This window comes from Nicotiana sylvestris, chromosome 10, assembly GCF_000393655.2.
Source record: "Nicotiana sylvestris chromosome 10, ASM39365v2, whole genome shotgun sequence".
Lineage (NCBI taxonomy): Eukaryota > Viridiplantae > Streptophyta > Magnoliopsida > Solanales > Solanaceae > Nicotiana > Nicotiana sylvestris.
This window is the reverse complement of record NC_091066.1, coordinates 17,814,551-17,825,218: the sequence shown is the minus strand read 5'-3', so window position 1 is coordinate 17,825,218 and position 10,668 is coordinate 17,814,551. Positions and strand designations below refer to the sequence as shown.

The window sequence follows — 10,668 nt, the reverse complement described above, 5'->3', positions numbered from 1 at the left end:
ACAAATGAGAGTGTTTCAGATACTTCTACGTCAAAGACTTATTTGGACTCTCATTTGGTCTCTGCTTTAGACTCAACACGTGCCCTCATCTCAATGGTTGTGCAAAGGTATGATGGATTAAATAATTGTCACGACCCAATTTAGGATCGTGACCGGCGCTTAGGAGCAAGTCCCTCCAAGTAAGCCTCATCGGTATTTTACTGAAAATCGGCCAGAGTTTTCGCTGTTTTTGGACCATCCCAAAAAATTTTGCCTCAAATTCAGCAACCGAACATCCTAATAGCAATTCAAATGACAATGACTTTATCAATTAACCAAAATAAGTATCTACCTTTAACAATCCACCCACTAACAACTAGAAATACCACTTTATCTCCAAATTATTATAAGAATGAGCGTTACTCAACATAAGTCTATAATAAAAAAGACTACTCAAGACACTAAAAGAATGACCATGGAGCGACTCTAAGAGTTCATAGAAAAGACCATAACAATTGATAAAATTTCCGCCAACGCGAACAAGTGCGTGGCTCACCAAGAACTATCAGCCTGTGCGCTTTAATTAACGAAATCCTCGCCCGCGTCAACTGCTCTCTCTGTAAAAAAAATTAGCGGGTAATGAGTCTCTAGCTCAGTGAGTAATAACACTTAACCACAACCATTTTTATTAAGGACAAGTCAGAAAACATGCTAGTATATTAAACAGAAATTATCATAAAAATGCCCCTTTCAGAAATAATAAACAATTTTCAGTCTCATCATGTTTTTTTCTTGTAGTATAATACGATTGACAATTCCATAATAAGCTCGGTAACCACTGTATAATATCAATATTCATATTTTGGGAGGTTTCAATGAACGGATCATGTAATCGGTATAACTGTGGACTTCTTCGCAAGAAGTTAAATATAACGGTAGTCCCTACTCGAGAAAAATCGGTAACTGTATGCTAGTTCTACCTTCCCACTAGTGAGGGCTATAACTGTACTCTGTAATTGGTAAATACAAGGTGCACCAGGTCTAACAAACCCGTTGTTAGCTACGGGATCCTTCAAAGTCTACTCTCATTTATACTTGTCTCTGTATCCGTATATACTCATAGGAAAATATTTTAAAACAATATAGGGCATTTCAGTTCTTATCAAATCATGTAATTTCATTTCGATAACAGTAATTTCAAATAACGGTAGAACATATCTAGTGGCAACAAGAATATTTAAAACAAAGGTATTCATCTCAAATAACTATTTCGGTATCATATCGAGTAAAAGACTTGTCCCAGATGCAACTCAAAATAATCGGTAACATATTCATATTAAAAATCATGTGTAAATCATGCAAGTTATGAAAACACAAATTGCGGTAAGATTACTACTCACAGTACTCATGCCGAAATACCAACTGCTTCACCTCAAGCAACTCGTACAAATTCCTCCAATCAATCTATGATTACATAATATCGATTTCATGTTAATTTCCTTATTTAGGCTAATTCATAGCTATTTTAGAATACCCCAATCCTCCGAGTTTTATACTTTATATCAATTCGTCGAATTATATTTACCCATGTTATGAGTAATTTAAATTAGTCCAAAATCATTTAAATAAAAAGGTATTTATATGGTTTATTCCCTTTACTGATCAATTTCCTTAATCGTGTGTATAAATTGGAACTGAAATTACTTTACTGTCCATAATATTCCTTCTTAATTAGTACCTATCTTTTGTACTCAATACTAGACTCATAACATTCAAATCCAAATTCGACATTGTCATTGCAATATAGTTAAACACCAAAACTCAATCCTTGCACCCTAACTTAATTTACACCTAACAAAGATCATATATAATGAGACTAGTTTAAGTATAAATACATCAATACCCTTCTTTTTTCCCAAGTTAATTTATCCTATAATAGCATTGACCAACTTTCAATTGCATAATTTGCCCAGAATAACTCTTATTGGTATTAAATTTTTTATACCTTGCGAAACCCTTCAAATATATGAACTGATATAAAAAGAATTACCAGAAGAAAAGAACCCAGATAAGAAATTCGAGTATTACCCGCAAGAATCAGTGCATATTAAGGTTTGGTACAAGCCTCTTGCTGCTTCTTCTTCTTCTCCTTAGACTTTTTTTAAGTATTTCTGTAGTTCTGCTTTGTTTAGTAGTACCCCCCCGTTTCCCCCTTTCCCCCTTTCTTTTGTTTGGCAGATGTTTGTTCTCTTTCTTTTTTTTTTTTTGCCTTTTATCCTAACATTTGTGACTTATGTCACGTTAATGGGTTAATCCCACTTGCATTCTTTCTTTTCTTTTCTTTTTTCTTTTTTTTTGTTTTGTTTATTTAATTTCATTGTTGTTTTTTTTTTTTTTTTGTAGTTAGTACCTTATAATTATTATTATGCTAATGACCAATGCACCCTAATAAAAATATAGGGCATTACATCTTCCCCACCTTATGAAATTCGGTTCCCGAATTTAACTCAAGTACGTACCTGTAAACTGAAACAAATAGGGATACTTTGTTTGCATATCTTTTTCTACTTCTCAAGTAGCTTCTTCAACGGTATGATTTCTCCATAAAACTTTAACGAACATAATATCTTTTGACCGTAGCTTTCTTACTTGTCTATCAACAATAGCCATCGATTCCTCTTCGTAAGACAACTTCTCATCAAACGGTATAGTAGGTGCTTCAATCACCTAAGATGAGTCTGATAAACATTTTTCTTAGCATTGAGACATGAAATACTGGATGGATAAAAGACAACTCAAGAGGAAATGCCAAACGATAAGCAACAACTCCCAGTGCGTATTAAGGTTTGGTACTAGTCTCCTCCTCCTTCTTCTTCTCCTTTGATTTTTTTAAGTGTTTCTGTAGTTCTGCTTCGAGTAGCAGTAACCCCTCGTTTTCCCCTTTCCCCCTTTCTTTTGTTTGGCAAATGTTTGTTCTCTTTTTTTTTTTTTTCCTTTTATCCTAACATTTGTGACTTATGTCACGTTAATGGGCTAATCCCACTTGCATTTTTTTTTTTTTTTGTTTATTTAATTTCATTGCTGTTGTTTTTTTTTTATAGTTAGTTCCTTATAATTATTATTATGCTAATGACCAATGCACCCTAATAATATAGGGTATTACATCCTCCCCACCTTATGAAATTCGGTCCCCGAATTTAACTCAAGTATGTACCTGTAAACTGAAACAAATAGGGATACTTTGTTTGCATATCTTTTTCTACTTCCCAAGTAGCTTCTTCAACGGTATGATTTCTCCATAAAACTTTAACGAACATAATATCTTTTGACCATAGCTTTCTTACTTGTCTATCAAAAATAGCCATCGGTTCCTCCTCGTAAGACAACTTCTCACCAAGTGGTATAGCAGGTATTTCAATCACCTGAGATGAGTCTGATAAACATTTTCTTAGCATTGAGACATGAAACACTGGATGGATAAAGGACAACTCAGAAGGAAGTGCCAAACAATAAGCCACAACTCCCACTCGGTCTAGTATCGCATACGGTCCTATAAACCTGGGGCTCAACTTGCCTCTTTTCCCAAACCGCATCACACCTTTCATAGGGGAGATCGTAGGAACACTTTGTCCCCAATTGTGAACACTAAATCTCTTTTTCTCTTATCAGCATAAGACTTCTGTCTACTTTGAGCTGCAAGCAATCTCTATCTAATCAACTGGACCTTGTCCATAGCTTCTTGTACTAGGTCGGATCCCAATAAGTTAGTCTCACCAGCTTCAAACCATCCGATAGGAGTACGACATCTTCTACCATACAATGTTTCGTACGATGCCATTTGAATACTGGACTAGAAGCTATTGTTGTAAGCAAATTCAGCTAATGGTAGATAAGTGTCCCAACTACCTCCAAACTCAAGAATGCAAGCTCTCAACATATCCTCCAAGATCTGTATAGTACGTTCCGACTGCCCGTCTGTCTATGGATGAAATGCAGTACTAAGATTTACTCGTGTACCCAATGCTTCTTGAAAAGATTTTCAAAAGCGTGAAGTGAACTGTGATCCTCTATTAGAGATGATGGATACTGGAACTCCGTGAAGTCGGACAATTTCATTCATAAATATCTATGCATACCTCACTCCTCCATATGTAGTCTTTACTGGCAAAAAGTGTGCTGAGTTTGTTAGTCGATCTACAATTACCCACACCGAATCATAACCTCTAAGAGTTCATGGTAGACCGGTGACAAAATCCATAGTAATTCTTTTACATTTCCACTCTGGAATCTCAATTTGTTGTAGTAGTCTTGCGGGTCGCTGATGCTCAGCCTTGACCTGCTGACAAGTCAAACAACTAGAAACAAAGTTAGCAACATCTTTCTTCATACCTTCCTACCAATAAAATTGCTTCAGGTCATGGTACATTTTTGTGGATCCAGGATGTATAGTGTATTTAGTGTTATGAGCTTCTTTAAGAATAACATGTCTCAACCCATCTACGTCTGCTACATATAGCCTGTCACCCATTCGAAGAACACCACTTTCAACAATCATATCTTTGTTTTTACCAGCAAAGGCCTCATCTCTGTATTTGCATAATCGTTTATCCTCATATTGGGTGGCCTTAATGCGCTCAACTAATGAAGGCTTATCCTGAGTACAAGCCAACAATGCCTCTGAATTTTCGACACTAAATCCGATACATGTATCTTCTAGTCTCTGAATATCTTTGGCCAAAAGTCTCTTTGCAGGGGCTATATGTGCTAAACTCCCAATAGATTTTCTACTCAATGCATCAGCCACCACATTGGCTTTTCCAGGATGATACAAAATAGAACAATCATAGTCTTTAAGTAGTTCCGTCCAACGATGCTGCCGAAGATTCATATCTATCTGCTAAAAGATATACTTCAAACTTTTATGGTCAATATAAATCTCACAAGTTTCGCCGTATAGATAATGCCTCCAAATTTTTAAAGCAAATACCACTGCAGCCATCTCCAAATCATGTGTAGGATAGTTTTGCTCGTGCTTTTTCAATTGTCTCGAAGCATAAGCAATAACACGACCATTTTGCATGAGAACACATCCCAATACCAACCTCGAGGCGTCATAGAATACTGAAAATCCTCCAGAAACTGATGGTAATGCTAATATTGGTGCAGTTATCCGACACGTTTTGAGTTTCTAAAAGCTTTGCTCATCTTCCTCCGTCCACTGAAACTTTGCATTTTTCTGTGTTAGCTTGGTCAGTGGCGCTGCTATTCTGGAGAAATCCTGCACAAAACGCCTGTAATAGCCTGCTAAGCCTAAAACGCTGCGAATCTCTGGAGGAGAAGTAGGCCTGGACCATTTCTGCACAACTTATGTCTTCTTAGGATCTACCATAATTCCATCTTTGGATACAACATGCCCCAGAAATGATACCAAGTCTAGCCAAAATTCGCACTTCGAGAACTTAGCATAAAGCCGATGTTCTCGCAATGTCTGCAACATAGTCCTGAGATGATCCCCGTGTTCTCCGTGGCTAAGAAACTATATCCGGATATCATCAATAAATACTATTACAAATCTATCTAGAAATGGCTTGAACACCCTATTCGTTAAATCCATAAATGCCGCTGGAGCATTAGTCAGTCTGAAAGGCATCACAAGAAACTCATAGTGCCTATATCGAGTTCTGAAAGCAGTCTTAGAAATATCTTCATCTTTAATTCTAAGTTGATGATAACCAGAACGGAGGTCAATATTTGAAAAGTGGGTAGCTCCTTGTAACTTATCAAACATGTCATCTATACGAGGCAAAGGATATTTATTGCGTATTGTTATCTTGTTTAATTGCATGTAGTCAATGCACATTCTCAGGGATCTTTCTTCCTTACGAACAGTATTGGTGCACCCCATGGTGATACAATAAGTCTAATAAAACCCTTATCTAACAAATCTTGTAACTGTTGCTTTAGCTCCCTTAACTCTGTTGGTGCCATTCAATATGGGGGTATCAATATGGGTTGTGTGTTAGGTAGCAAATCAATACCAAAGTTTATTTCTCGTATTGGACGCAATCCTAGTAAATCCTCAGGAAATACATCAGAAAATTCTCTCACTACTAGTACATTTTCTATACTAACTGTTTCCTTTCTTGTATCATTTACAATAGCTAAGAGACCCAAGCAACCTTTTTCAGAAGTCGTTGAGCCTTCATAAAAGATACAATTTTGCAAGTCTCTAGAACCAGACTCCCTCTTAGAATAAAACTAGGTTCATTTGGTATCTCAAACTTTACTATCTTTGCATGACAATCGACTATAGCATAGCAAGAAAATAACCAATCCATTCCCATCAGCATGTCAAAGTCAATCATATCAAGTACAATAAGGTCAGCTAGAGTATCTCTAACCTCAACCCGAATCTGACAAGCACGATACACGTATTCAGCTAATAGAGACTCTCCAACGGGAGTAGCAACTAGAAAAAGATCATTCAATAGCTCAGGTTGTCTACTAAACCTCAAAGCAAAGTACGAGGACACATAGGAGTGAGTAGATCCCGGATCAATCAACGCAAGTGCATCAAATGAACAGACAGAAAGAATACATGTAACCACAACATTCGAGGCTTGAGCATCTTGTCTAGTAAATGCAAAAACTCTCGCCTGATCTCTACCAGCATTCCCTTGTCCTTGATTCACAGCAGTACGGTCTCCAGCACCTCGACCTCTATTTCCTGTACCTGTAGCACCTGAAGTATTACGAGTAGTCTGAGTCGGTGCAGCTGACTGAATAGAAGCCTGGTTGAAATTTCTTGGAGGCTGAGGGCAATCTCTCAAGTGATGTCCCAACTGGCCACACCGAAAGCACTCTCCAATTAGAATACGACATTGGACCAAATGTGATCTACCACAGGTCTGGCAGACTGGAGAAGTGGCATATATCTGCCCAGAATTACGATGTCCAGAAGATGACGGTCCCCTATTACCTTGTCTGTAATGTGGTATGTATGTGGACTGTGAAGATATGTGTGTCCCTGTCGGAGAACCCTGTTGTTATTGTTGTCCCTGATTTCCCGCTCTTCTATTTTCACTAAAACCGCCACTGAAAGCCCCTCCTGTCTTGGCCTTCTTACGTAAATCACTAGCTCCATGCTCATCACGTCCCTTGTTTTCAATCCTTATAGCAAGGTCGACTACATCAGAGTAGGATAAAGTCTTCATCTGTGGGGCTACTGCAGTGTATAGACAACCAACCAATCCATCAACAAACCTTTGAACTCGAGCTTCTTCGGTAGACACTAAGTAAGGAGCATATATAGCCAGCTTACAAAACTTAGTGTTATATGTTAATACATCCATATTTGGAGTCTGAACTAATCTCTCAAAGTCTTTAGCATATTTTTGCATCAAGTTGTCTGGAAGAAAATGATTCTTGAACAACTTAGTGAACTCGTCCCATGTCAGTGGTGGTGCTCCTGCTGGCCTTCCTAGCAATACCGTTTCATACCATGTGTTAGCCATATCCTCTAGTTTGTATGCTGCAAGCTCCACGGCTCTCTCACTAGAATATCCAAGAGCACGTAATGCCTTGAGTGTCCCATCCAAGAAACTTTGAGGATCTGCTGAATTATCGGAACCTGTGAATTTTGGTGATTTCAATTTCAGAAACTCTTGTAGGGATACTTCCTTATTCCCGAAAGCCTGAGTCTGTGCAGGTGTTTGTGTCTGTAAAGTAGCCTGAGAAGCTGAACTTCCACCCTGCGCAGGCACCAATGCCTCTAACACATTCAATAACCTTGCCATTGCGTCTGCAGGTAAGGCAATAGTAGGTACAACAGTTGGCACTGGTGGTGGAGCGTCCTAAACTCCCTGCCCTTGCACTTGATCTGGCATAGCAACTTGGGGTTGACCCATGTTCCCAACTTCAGGTTGAAGAGCAGTTTGTCTTCTAGTTTGATGAACCCCAACTTGACCTTCACCCAGGGTAGTACCACGTCCAGCACCACGTCCAGCAGATGAGGGTGTGCGTGTCCTAGACATTTGCGAAATAAATACTCCAAAGTTAATCTCAAGTTATCTCAACGCACGATCAAAGAATGAAAGAAGGGAAAACATTCCTAGATGTTCAGTAGCCTCAAGACCATAAGTATGGGCGCCTACTACCCATGAACAAGACTCTACTAAACATTGCTCCATGACTCGGGACTTAAAGCCTAAGCTCTGATACCAATTTTGTCACGACCCAATTTAGGATCGTGACCGGCGCTTAAGAGCAAGTGCCCCCAAGTAAGCCTCATCTGTATTTTACAGAAAATCGGCCGGAGTTTCCCCTGTTTTTGGACCATCCCAAAAATTATCCTGTCTCAAATTCAGCAACCAAACATCATAATAGCAATTCAAATGACAATGACTTTATCAATTAACCAAAATAAGTATCTACCTTTAACAGTCCACTCACTAACAACTAGAAATACCACTTTATCTTCAAACTTTTATAAGAATGAGCGTTACTCAACATAAGTCTATAATAACAAAGACTACTCAAGACACTAAAAGAATGATCATGGAGCGACTCTAAGAGTTCAAAGAAAAGACCATGACAATTGATAAAATTTTCGCCCACGCGAACAAGTGCGAGGCTCACCAAGAACTATCAACCTGTGCACTTTAATTAACGAAATCCTCGCCCGCGTCAACTGCTGTCTCTATAAAATAAATTAGCGGGGAATGAGTCAATAGCTCAGTGAGTAATAACACTTAACCACAACCATTTTTATTGGGGACAAGTCAGAAAATATGCTAGTATATTAAACAGAAATTATCATAAAAATGCCCCTTTCAGAAACAATAAACAATTTTTAGTCTCATCATGCTCTTTTCTTGTAGTATAATACGATTAATAATTCCGTAATAAGGTCGGTAACCACTGTATAATATCAATATTTATATTTTGGGAGGTTTCAATGAACGGATCATGTAATCGGTATAACTGTGGACTTTTTCGCAAGAAGTCAAATATAACGGTAGTCCCTACTCGAGGAAAATCGGTAACGGTATGCTAGTTCTACTTTCCCACTCGCGAGGGCTATAAGTGTACTCTGTAATCGGTAAATACAAGGTGCATCAGATCTAACGAACCCGCCATTAGCTACGGGATCCTTCAAAGTCTACTCTCATTTATACTTATCTCTGTATCCGTATATACTCATAGGAAAATATTTTAAAACAATATAGGGCATTTCGATTCTTATCAAATCATGTAATTTCATTTCGATAACAGTAATTTCAAGTAACGGTAGAATATATCTAGTGACAACAAGAATATTTAAAACAAAAGTAATCATCTCAAATAACTATTTCGGTATCGTATCGAGTAAAAAACTTGTCCCATATGCAACTCAAAATAATCGGTAACATATTCATATTAAAAATCATGTGTAAATCATGCAAGTTATGAAAACACAAATTGCGGTAAGATTACTACTCATAGTACTCGTGCCGAAATACCAACTGTTTCACCTCAAGCAACTCGTACAAATTCCTCCAATCAATTTATGATTACATAATATCGATCTCATGTTACTTTCCTTATTTAGGCTAATTCATAGCTATTTTAGAATACCTCAATCCTCCGAGTTTTATACTTTATCATCAATTTGCCTAATTATATTTACATATGCTATGGGTAATTTAAATTAGTCCAAAATCATTTAAATAAAAAGGTATTTATATGGTTTATTTCCTTTATTGATCAATTTTCCTTAATCGTGTGTATAAATTGGAACTGAAATCACTTTACTGTCCATAATATTCCTTCTTAATTAGTACCTATCTTTTATACTCAATACTAGACTCATAACATTCAAATGCAAATTCGACATTGTCATTGCAATACAGTTAAACACCAAAACTCAATCCTTGCACCCTAACTTAATTTACACCTAATAAAGATCATATATAATGAGACTAGTTTAAGTACAAATACATCAATACCCTTCTTTTTTTCCAAGTTAATTTATCCTATAATAATATTGACCAACTTTCAACTGCATAATTTGCCAAGAATAACTCTTATTGGTATTAAATTTCTTATACCTTATGAAACCCTTCAAATATATGAACTGAGATAAAATAAATTACCAGAAAAAAAGAACCCAAATGAGAAATTTGAGTATTACCCGTAAGAATCAATGCGTATTAAAATTTGGTACCAGCCTCCTTCTCCTCCTCCTCCTCCTCCTCCTTCTTCTTCTCCTTTGATAAGCGTTTCTGTAGTTCTGCTTCGAGTAGCAGTAACCCCCCATTTCCCCCTTTCCCCTTTCTTTTGTTTGGCAGATGTTTGTTCTCTTTTTTTTTTCCTTTTATCCTAACATTTGTGACTTATGTCACGTTAATGGCTAAGCCCACTTGCATTCTTTCTTTTCTTTTCTTTTTTTCTTTTCTTTTTTATTTTGTTTATTTAATTTCATTGTTGTTGGTTTTTTTTTTGTAGTTAGTTCCTTATAATTATTATTATGCGAATGATCAATGCACCCTAATAAAAATATAGGGTATTACAATAATAGCCATTGAGATTGAGCAATATCAGAACTTATTTCACAACTGCACAATATTGAATCCCAATCTTAAAAATCTATCACATGCAATGTGAATATAGCATAGAGAGAATATTCTTCAGCTAATTTTGTTATTAGCT

General features: G+C 37.0%; 1 long non-coding RNA gene across 1 annotated transcript; it reads right to left on the bottom strand.

Annotated features, from left to right (window-relative positions):
• Positions 1–349: 349 nt before the first annotated feature.
• On the bottom strand, positions 350–10,237 carry LOC138880513 (uncharacterized). Its single transcript, XR_011403233.1, has 2 exons — positions 10,151–10,237; positions 350–596 (listed from the first exon to the last, which is right to left on the bottom strand). It is a non-coding gene; the product is annotated as an uncharacterized lncRNA (long non-coding RNA).
• Between the last annotated feature and the right edge of the window lie 431 nt (positions 10,238–10,668).